Here is a 10,227-nt window from a genome sequence, read left to right on the forward strand (position 1 = left end):
TCCCAAGAAGAGTGTGACCTTGACCTGAAAAGCTGAGGCAGAGACTGACGGAGCCGACAGCTGGAGGCTCTTGGACAATCATACCCCCACCATTGGACAGCGAGTCATTTCCTGAAGTGGGCTCTGAGCAACACATGTCTGTCTGCCCTGAATGGGGACGAATGGAAGAACCTGACAAAGAAGTCCTGAGAAGTCTTGATGATTGGTCAGATATACAGGCAAGAGGTTACAGATAACCCTCATGGCTAGAACAGCACTGCCATCAATAGATATAGCGTGGTTGGGAAAAAACCTCTTCCCACCATACCCACAGCTGCCTTTTACTGAAAGCAGCCGAATTCTTTTCTGTAGAAGTTGTCATGGCTTGTGCCTTCTATGTTGAGTGACTAACCGTGCTCTTTAGCTGCAACTGATAGGGCTAGCCAGGGAATTGATCCACAGCCCTAGGCAGCCACAGGTAGGCTGAAGGTGGCTTGATGTGAAACTGTCCATTTTAAATGGGGACAAGCCAATTCAACACTCTCATTTTGGAAGGCTCAAACATGAAGTGTACAAGGAGAGGTTGAAGTGGCTGCTCAGGCTGTATACTAAGGTCACTAAGCTACTGTTCTTCTTCTCTCCTGCTGCACTGAGCTGCCTAGGGAGCAGAGGTACCTAGAAGCTCTAAAGAAGCAACAAGTTCTTTGCTACCCAATATCCTTGTAGTGAATCCCAATCATCACAGGTGATGTGGGCATGTCACTTCCTTAAAGAGTATTTTTTTTCTTTTTAGAAGATTTTATTTATTTATTCATGAGAGACACAGAGAGAGAGGTAGAGACATAGGCAGAGGGAGAAGCAGGCTCCCTACACAGAGCCTGATGTGAGACTCGATCCCAGGACCCTGGGATCACGCCGAGTCAAAGGCAGACGCTCAACCACTGAGCCACCCACATGCCCCAAGAGTTTGTTTTTTAAATTTCATGATGAGGGACACCTGGGTGGCTCAGCAGTTAAAGTGCCTGCTTTCAGCCCAGGGTGTGATCCTGGAGTCCTGGGATTGAGTCCCACGTCGGGCTCCCTCTATGGAGCCTGCCTGTGTCATCATCCCTCTGCCTGTGTCTCTGCCTCTCTTTCTCTCTCTGTTCTCTCATGAATAAATAAATAAAATCTTTAAAAAAATTTCACGATGAAATTATTATTATTGTTATTATATTATAATATATAATATATAAAATAATTATTATTGTTATTATTAGCACTGATGGTTATTTCTTCTTTGTAAAAGCAGGTAAAAAGATGGCTTGGCCCTGAGCCTTGCAGAACTGTCCTGTAGATCTTGGTTTGGGCAAATTTGTGCATCTTAAATATATCCAGCTTGCCTCCTCACCCCCTGTGGTTATTTTGCCCACAGCAGGACCTGTCCCATCTCTCAACTTTGAATGGTAGGCTACTCTGCCTTCTGTACTTTTATGGCATTCCAAAAAACTATCAGGCTACCCAAAAATTTCCTAAAGTGATTATTTTCTGCATAATATGTTTCTGCATTATTTTGCTCCTTTGCCCCGAGTTCCAAAAAGATAGAGTAACTTGTGCAAACTTCTACTTTTGCTTCACCATAAAGCAGTCCCACTGTTTGTTTCATCATTCATTCATTCATTTATGTTTATTCATTTTTGCACACCCCACCCCCACCCTGACCCTTATATGTAGCCTGTCTGAAGAGTTCGAATACATCGAGTAAGCAGATGTATTTCAGGATCTTTGTGATTCTCCCTGCCCCTTATACTCTCAGTCATGCCACTCAGGAGCCAGATGTGAAATGTGTATGTAGCTTGGACATGACAAGGCCAAGCCAGATAGAATAAAGGATTACAGTTCCACACCAAATTCCAGTGTGCATGGAGCTTCCCCCCATACCACCATGCAAGCAATTCTTGGACATCAGCTGGATGTCCTACAATTCAACTGAATTCTGACACTATGTACTGGAAGCTTCCACGTGTTAAGGGTTCACCTCCACAAGACTGCTCTGTCCCCCCATCTTCAGACTCCAGCCACAAGTTCAGGTTATCACCTGTGCTTCTGACAAATGGGTTGTAGGTCAGAGGTTCCATGACACCCTTCTTAGGTGGAATGGCTTGCTGGTGGGACGCCTGGGTGGCTCATCAGTTGAGTGTCTGCCTTCGGCCCAGGACATGATCCTGGAGTCCCGGGATCAAGTCCCACATCAGGCTTCCTGCATGCAGCCCACTTCTCCCTCTGCCTATCTCTCTCTCTCTGTCTCTCATGAATAAATAAATAAATAAAATCTTTAAAAAAATAAAAAAGAAAAGGAATGGTTTGCTGGAATGGCTTAAACTTTCACTTATTAGATCACCAGTTTATTATAAAGAGAGAGAATTTAGGAACAGCCAGATGGCAGAAATGCATAGGATAGGGTATGGGGAAAGGATCAAGGGGGTTCTGCACCCTCTGGGAGTATGCCACTCTCCCCAAATGTCCATGTGTTGACCACATATTCTCTGAATCTTGTCCTTTTGGGTTTTTAAGGAGGCTTCATTACATAGGCATGATTGATGAAATCATCAGCCACTGGTGATGGATTCTACCTCCAGCCCCTCTCCCCTTCCCTGGAAATCAGGGAGGTGGGATTAGAAGTTCCAATAGTCTGATCTCTAGGTTGGTTCCCCTGGCAACCAGCCCCCATCCTTAGGTACAGTCCAAAAGTCACCTTATTAATATAACAAAAGACATTCTCATCAGTTTGGAAATTCCAAGAGTTTTAGAAGCTCTGTTGCAGAAACGCAGGACAAAGACTAAATATATATTTCATCTTATAAATCACAAGACCACAGGAATAATTATTTGCTGTGTAGAAGGATTTTTGTTCCATTTTTTTAAAAGTAAAAATATTTTCACCACAGGATCATCTTAGAATGTGTCCATGATGCATTTAAACTTTTTGATTTACAAAATTTGAATTTACACTTCACTTTTCTCAGAAAGCAGCTATCAAGTTAAGTAGATACAACATGCTTGAAATAATTGCTCTTCATAATTGCAGATGACACATACTGATAGCTTTGCTATTCTTTTTTCTTTTTTGCTTTTATATGGCTGAAAATACTTGAAAAACTGAAGAAACACCGACGCATGATTTAAAAGAGGCCAAGAGGCTCTCAAAATGAGGAATGAGGATCTAAAACAATCTGTCATTTTATGTTATGCAAACAATAAACGCAAGTCAGTTTTACACCAGGGGTAAATGAGACATAGTGAAAACACCTCGAGTGTAGGATACTCCTGTACAGCAATGTGGAGATGGTGGGGCAGGCATTATTTGCCCCATTTGGTGAAAGGAAAAAAGCAGAAAAAAGTGTTTTTCTTTTGCATTTTAATTGTTTTAGGTAGCTATTATTTTCACAGGATTCAAAACTCAAAAGGTCCTTTAAAAAAAAAAAAAAGGTACTATACAATATGCAGTGAAAAGTCTCCCATCCCAGGGGAGCACTTTGAGCCTTTCTTGGGTCTGACAGGCATCTCCTTGCCCACCACTCACCACCTCTATTCATAGGCTCATTCAACAGATATTTACTGAGAACTATCTAGTGCGAGGCACTACTTGAAGGTGAAAACAAAACCCCTGATCACCTGGAACTGACATTTTAGGGGCAGAGAGGGCAGACAACAATGAAAAATGAAATCGACAGTGTATCTGATAGTGAGAAGTGCCATCCAGGATAAAGTATGCCAGATTGGGGAAGGTGCTATTTTTAAAGGTTGGTCTTGGAAGGCCTTTCTAATGAGGACATCTTTAAACAGATACCTGAAGAAAGTAAGCAAGGGAGACACATGGCTCTTTGGAGAAAACTTACTAGCTAGAGGGAACAGGAAATGCAAATACATATTCTAGGAAGACTTGTTTCTTGGACTGGTCTTCTGTAAGAGCAACTTCTGTTTCTGTTCTAAAGGGAGGCTCATGGGAGAAATTGCCTTCTCAATATTCTATTTAAATCCTAAGGTTGAACTTGAGTTGGTCATAGTGTTGTCTCTTTTTCAAACCTAACAATTATGTATTAATTGGGCCATTAAAAAAAGATTTACTTATTTATGAGATAGAGAGAGACAGTGCAAGTAGGGGAGAAGCAGAGGGAGATGATCTCAACTAGATTCCCCATTAAGTGCTGAGCCTGGAGCCAGACTGTGGGGCTCATCTCACAATCTTGAGATCATGACCTGAGCCAAAATCAAGAGTCTGCCACTTACCTGCTCAACCAACTGAACCACTCAGGCACCCCTGGGCCATTTACGTATAAGAAAGGATTGTGGTATTTTTGTTTTTTGTTTTTTGTTTTTTTTTTAAAGTAAGTTCTAGACCAAATGTTAGATTTGAACTCATGACCCCAAGATCAAAAGTCATGCTCTACTAACTGAGCCAGCCAGGCTCCATAAGGAAGGATTGTTTTTATATAGGTGTACTTTGCTTAACTAAGCACTTATTTTTGGTGGTGGGGAGAAATAAGATTTGTGTTGATTAGAGTTTTATAAATCAAATATTTTTAAAATATTATAAAATTCTGTACCAGCTATGAACCCAAGTATTGTGCATCCCTCTAATCTCTCTTCCTTTGGAGCAGTGGTTCTAAATGGAGACAATTTTGTACCCCAGGGTACATTTGGTAATGTCTGGAAACATTTTTAGTTGTGACAATTGCATTGGAGGAGAAGTTGCTGCTTGTATCTAATGGGTGAAGACTAGGTATTCTGCTAATCATCTTTTTTTTTTTTTTTTTTTTTTTATTTATTCATGAGAGACAGAGAGGAAGAGACATAGGCAGAGGGAGAAGCAGGCTCCTTATAGGGAGCCTGATGTGAGACTCAATCCTGGAACCCCAGGATCAGACCCTGAGACAAAGGCTTAATTGCTGAGCCACCTAGGCATCCCTGCTAATCATCTTATAGCAATGAACAGGACTGCTTCCCAAACAAAAATTATTTGATTCAAAATAGCAACAGTGCCAAAGTTGAGAAACCTTGCTCTAGGATGACAAGCTTAAGCTAAAATTTATAGGACAGGCAAGAGCTCTACCTTATGGGATCAAAATTTCATCTAGTGCCCAAGTAGTCCACACAGGGCAAGACCCAGAGGTCAAGTCTGACCTTGGACCCCAATTTTTTTTTTCAGAAGTCAAACACCAATTTACAAAGCCACTCAACCCCAGGAAGTCAACCTCCAGAAAAATTCACCTAGGCCCAGTGGACCTGCTGGCTTTCTTGCTTTCTAGCACCTTCTTTCTTTCTCTTTCAATGTGTGCTTTTTTTAGTCCCCTCTTTTGCCCTAGACAAGAGGTGTTTTCTTCACTATATTAAAAAATATGTTTGCATGCATTCAGGAAAGAAAAAAAATGTTTTAAATAGATGGCTATAGCAGCTTGTAAAATTGTGGTTTCAAGTTTTTCTGCTAAAAGCTTTTACAGAAGAAGTAATGGAGAGTGGAAAAGGTGTGAGTGTGAGGGGAGGAGCAGGATGATGGCATTGTCACCTAGGTAACAACTGTCTTCTGAGTGGAAGAAAATCATCCTAGCTGCTCAGCAGCAGGAGAAAAAAAGAGAGCGTGGTCTCTCTCTTCTCAGTTTCTTACTAGGTTTGGGAAAGTTTGGGAATGGGAGGAGATATTAATATTTATGTTGCATTCAGTGTCACTTTGTATAGGAATAACAAGCTGGGGGGAGAGGAAGTAGTTTAGATCTTACTTGAAATTACATATATACCCTTAGCAATGTGGTGTCCCTACGCCCTGTGGCATCCATATCTGAGCTGTTTTTCCCTCTTGTGACCGCAGTTATTATAAGAATAGCTAACTTTTCTATTGTGGGCTTAAAGGCAGATACTGTGTTAAAAACTACATTCATTACCTCATTTAATTCTAGGATACCTCTACAAGGTCCATATTATTATATTCTGAGAAAGCAGGGCTCAAGAGGTAAAATAACATGCTCAAGGTCACATAGTAGAAGTGGGAAAGAAACCAGGACTCCTCACAGCTGAGTTTTTAGGCCTCTCCCAAGTGCCTCTGACAGTTGTGACCTTGGTTGCCTTTCGTATTCTAAGGAAGCCCTGAGAATGCTCCCCATTCCTCTTTCTAAATGAAATGTAGGCATTTGTAACACAACTCGATGAGCTCTAAGGGTAGGAAATGTCACATTTCCCTCTCCTATACAGATCTTGACCTGGCACCAGATGACTATGCCTCTTCTGAACTCTTTGATATTTTACTTACATAAACCCAAAAGCATCAAATTTCTCTATGAATCTTATCTTTTTAAAAATATTTTATTTATTTATTTGAGAGAGAGCATGAGCAGTGGGGGGAGGGGCAAAAAGAGAGGGAGAAGGAGACTCCCCACTGAGTAAACAGCCCATTTGGGGCTCCTTTGGATCTGATTTACACACACACACACACACACACACACACACAGTGACTCTTAATTTCAAGTGGATTCCTATAATTCCATAGTACTTCATCCACATTTCTGATACCACATGCATCATGTTGCATTTAATTTGTTCAGCATATATATATTTGAGACCTTCAAATGCTAGGCAGTGTTCAGGTGCTAGGGATCCAGCCATGAATCAAAATGCAAAAATCCCTGTCTCATGGTGCTCCATTCTAGTTGGGGGAAAACTGATGATAAAATGGTAAAATACAAGACACATCAGATGATGATAAGTGGTAGGAGAAAATATTGTGCATAAAGGGTAGGACAAGTGGGAGAAGGGGTGTCATTGATGTACCTTTGTGCTTGCCTTCACAAGGACAGACACCAAACCAGTAAGTGTCTTGGACTCATTACCTTTCATACTGTCTGGCCCTGTTGAGGCTCAAGAAGTATTTGTTGACTGCACACAGCAGTCCAGTTTCATGGAGCTCATTTGGTATGGAAAAAGTTTGCCCTTCACAGTTTTGATGAAAGATGTATTGGTTGTACTACTAAAGGCCCTTCCAAGAAGGAAGTAACTATTTATTTTTGGGGTGGGTTCTCTGCTTTCTATGGTTTTATCAGGCCCCACTGTACACTGGCAGTTTTGAATGGAGCTACAGCAGAAGCCCACAGAGAACAAAAAATAGACTTGGTCAGCAATGATGAAGCTTATTCCTTTTATGGAAAAGATGAGAAATGAGAAATTAGAAGGCAAGAAATAATGCCAGAATCAGAAAAAAAGACCAGAAAGTGATGAACAGAAACAAGGGAGAAACAACAGAGAAAAATGTAGAAGAGAATGAATTGGTAGAAAAAAAGCCAACGCTTTGATAGGAGAAACCTACAGATCCTAACTCTAATGCAGCTCAAAAAGCTGGAGAAAGGACTTTGGAACAGGGAGAAGAAGCAGCCTCCACTAGGGAACCCAAGGCAGAGAATCCCAATTTATTTCTATTTTTGACTGATTGTAACTATTCCTGAAAGTAAGAGCTTATATCTCCTCCCACCTATTACAACGATCCCAAGTAATCTTCACAGTCCTTGACATCAGAAGGAGAAACTTTGGAAAGGAACACCTGCTAGACAAAACTTGTCTGTGACAGATGGGTCAGGAAGTGCAATGACTGTGGGCATGGTGGGTTCTCAATGGGGTTAGCACAAGTCCTTGCTGACGAAAGTTAGCAGTGGACCATACAAATAAACAAATGAGAAATTTTACTGGGTCTACATGGAAAGCTTTGCACAAAAATAGTCAAAAAAGCAAGGGTGAGGTCTCTTTTTAAAGACCACTTCAGGGGATCCCTGGGTGGCTCAGCGGTTTGGCGCCTGCCTTCAGCCCAGGGTGTGATCCTGGAGTCCCACGATTGAGTCCCGCATCGGGCTCCCTGCATGGAGCCTGCTTCTCCCTCTGCCTGTGTCTCTGTCTCTCTCTGTGTGTGTCTCTCATGAGTAAATAAATAAAATCTTTTTTTCTTTAAAAAAAAAAAAGACCACTTCATGATACTTTGAATGTATTTAGTGTCCGTCTTACATGGTTGAGAATTCTTGTCTATCTGAACATGGTGGCACAAACTACTCCTACTTTTTGACCACTCGTTAACCTGGAAGAAGAAGCAAAGAGATGTCAAATGCCTGTAACTCAGGTGACTGAAGTAGGTGGCAGTTGGCAGCCAGGTAGAGGGATGGAAAGACAAATATAGGTGGGCACTGGTAAGTGCTCCGTATTGCCCACCACAAAATGTCAAGGGCTCCTCCTCATGGTGGTACTTCTGTCCTCCCCTTAAGACATTACATTAAACTGAGACCATCAAAGAAGCTCCTCACATTCTCTAGAACCTTCATCATCTCAGAGGAATGGGGATTAGCACGGTCTGCAACAAATTTATCTCAGGAAAACCAGGTATTTTCATTTCTTTCATTCTCCCAAAAGCTCTAGGAGTAAGTAGAGGCATGAGATGGCCAAGTAATGTACTCTGGGTCTCACTGCTAATGACTGCTGGGTCAGAATTTGACCCTCGCCCTGACTTGTTTTGAGTTCTCACTACATGAGAACTCCAGGGTACTCACAGGAGGGCAGCTGCAGAGCACCTGAGAATATAAAAGGAAGCCATTTATGGTCGTTTGCCCAGTTTTATTTTTATTTTTTTCCCTGAAAACCACCCTAAAATTAAAAAAAAATAGTTTTGTGTTGGCATACTTAAAAAAGATAAGATACAGTTTAAGATGAGATATTCATAAGACTTTTAGCTGTATCTTCAACAAAATAACAGGTTAAAATGTGATTGTGAGATCCTTACAATGAATAAAATCCTACATCCATCCATTTATCTCTTCCATGTGTACTTCTCGATCTAGAACTCCCACAGCTGCCTTCTTCTTCTTCTTTTTTTCTTCAATGCATCATTGCAAGGAGCATCTAATCATTAGTCTCAAGAAATCAAATATCTGATGCTATCATATAAAAAATGTTCCTGGGTCCATCACTGATTCAGGGGCTGAGGGAAGGGTAATGACTAGACCAATTTGTATTTTCTGGAGCACTTACAGCCTACAAACTGAAAATGCATCCTGGCAGGAAATGCTTTAATTATTAAGATCAACATACTGTTTGCCTTGCAGACAGACTCTGAGAAAAGTCTCCCTTAGAGTTAGCCTATGACTGGGGAAGGGAATCTGCTTAAGTAGCAATCAGCCAAGTATTATCTTTCAAAATATTTACAGATTAACGGATAGAGAGGTCACAGTTTATAAGATATCAACACCCCAACGTATTTTTGGTTAGCTTGTTTCACAGAGAGTAGAAGTCAGAAAGAGAGCAGATATCAGCTATCAGTGTGGGAGACCCTGCACAAGACAGGGAGAGAGAGGTGACTGGTTTGCTGACTGAACAGAATGGTTGACAACAGGAAGGAGAGCTGCCGATGACCACAATAGGATGCTCTCTGCATGGCCCAAACTTGCTTCCTTGTGACATCATCAAGTTGGGTGCTCTCCAGAGCTACAGAAGATCCAAGAAAGGGATAAGGAACATAAAAAGCTATTCATAGGAGAGCTGCTGTCTTCAAAAGAAAAGAATGCGTAGGCCAAAACAATGTCATTTAAAACCCTAGCAAACTGATAGGAGAGGTACAGTCCTATGTTTAGGGCGGCTACATTTTAGTTCCTTAGTTTTAGAATATCTATACCTGATGGGGATGCTGTCTGCAAGTGGGCCTGAAGACTTGAAAGTGGGTTTTAAGGACACCTAGGTGGCTCAGCGGTTAAGTGTCTGACTTTGGCTCAGGTCATGATCCAGGTCCAGGGATCGAGTCCCAGATCGGCCTCCATGTATGGAGCCTGCTTCTCCCTCTGCCTATGTCTCTGCCTCTCTCTCTCCCTCTGGTCTCTCATGAATAAATAAATAAAGTCTTAAAAAAAAAAGAAAAAAAATGAAAGTGCATTTTATGCCACAACTCAAAGGTGGGGATTGGGGGGTGGGAAGCATTGCACTGGTGCCTTGGGTTTAAATGTTTCGCCTTTATCTTCAGTTGAAGTTAAAAGTACAGGTCATAGAAAAGCCTGATGGGATTAAAATAAAATAATCTTCATGCAACTTTGACTTAGCCCTGTGACAAGCTGCACCAATAGTTATGTACTATAAAGTAATATTTTAATAAATTCTGCAATTGTCTAGACTTATTTTTTTTATTGCATCACTATTATTATTTATATTATTATTTCTTATGGAATATTTTTTAAAAAATATTTTATTTATTTATTT

This window comes from Canis lupus, chromosome 13 (assembly GCF_011100685.1).
Source record: "Canis lupus familiaris isolate Mischka breed German Shepherd chromosome 13, alternate assembly UU_Cfam_GSD_1.0, whole genome shotgun sequence".
Taxonomy (NCBI): domain Eukaryota; kingdom Metazoa; phylum Chordata; class Mammalia; order Carnivora; family Canidae; genus Canis; species Canis lupus.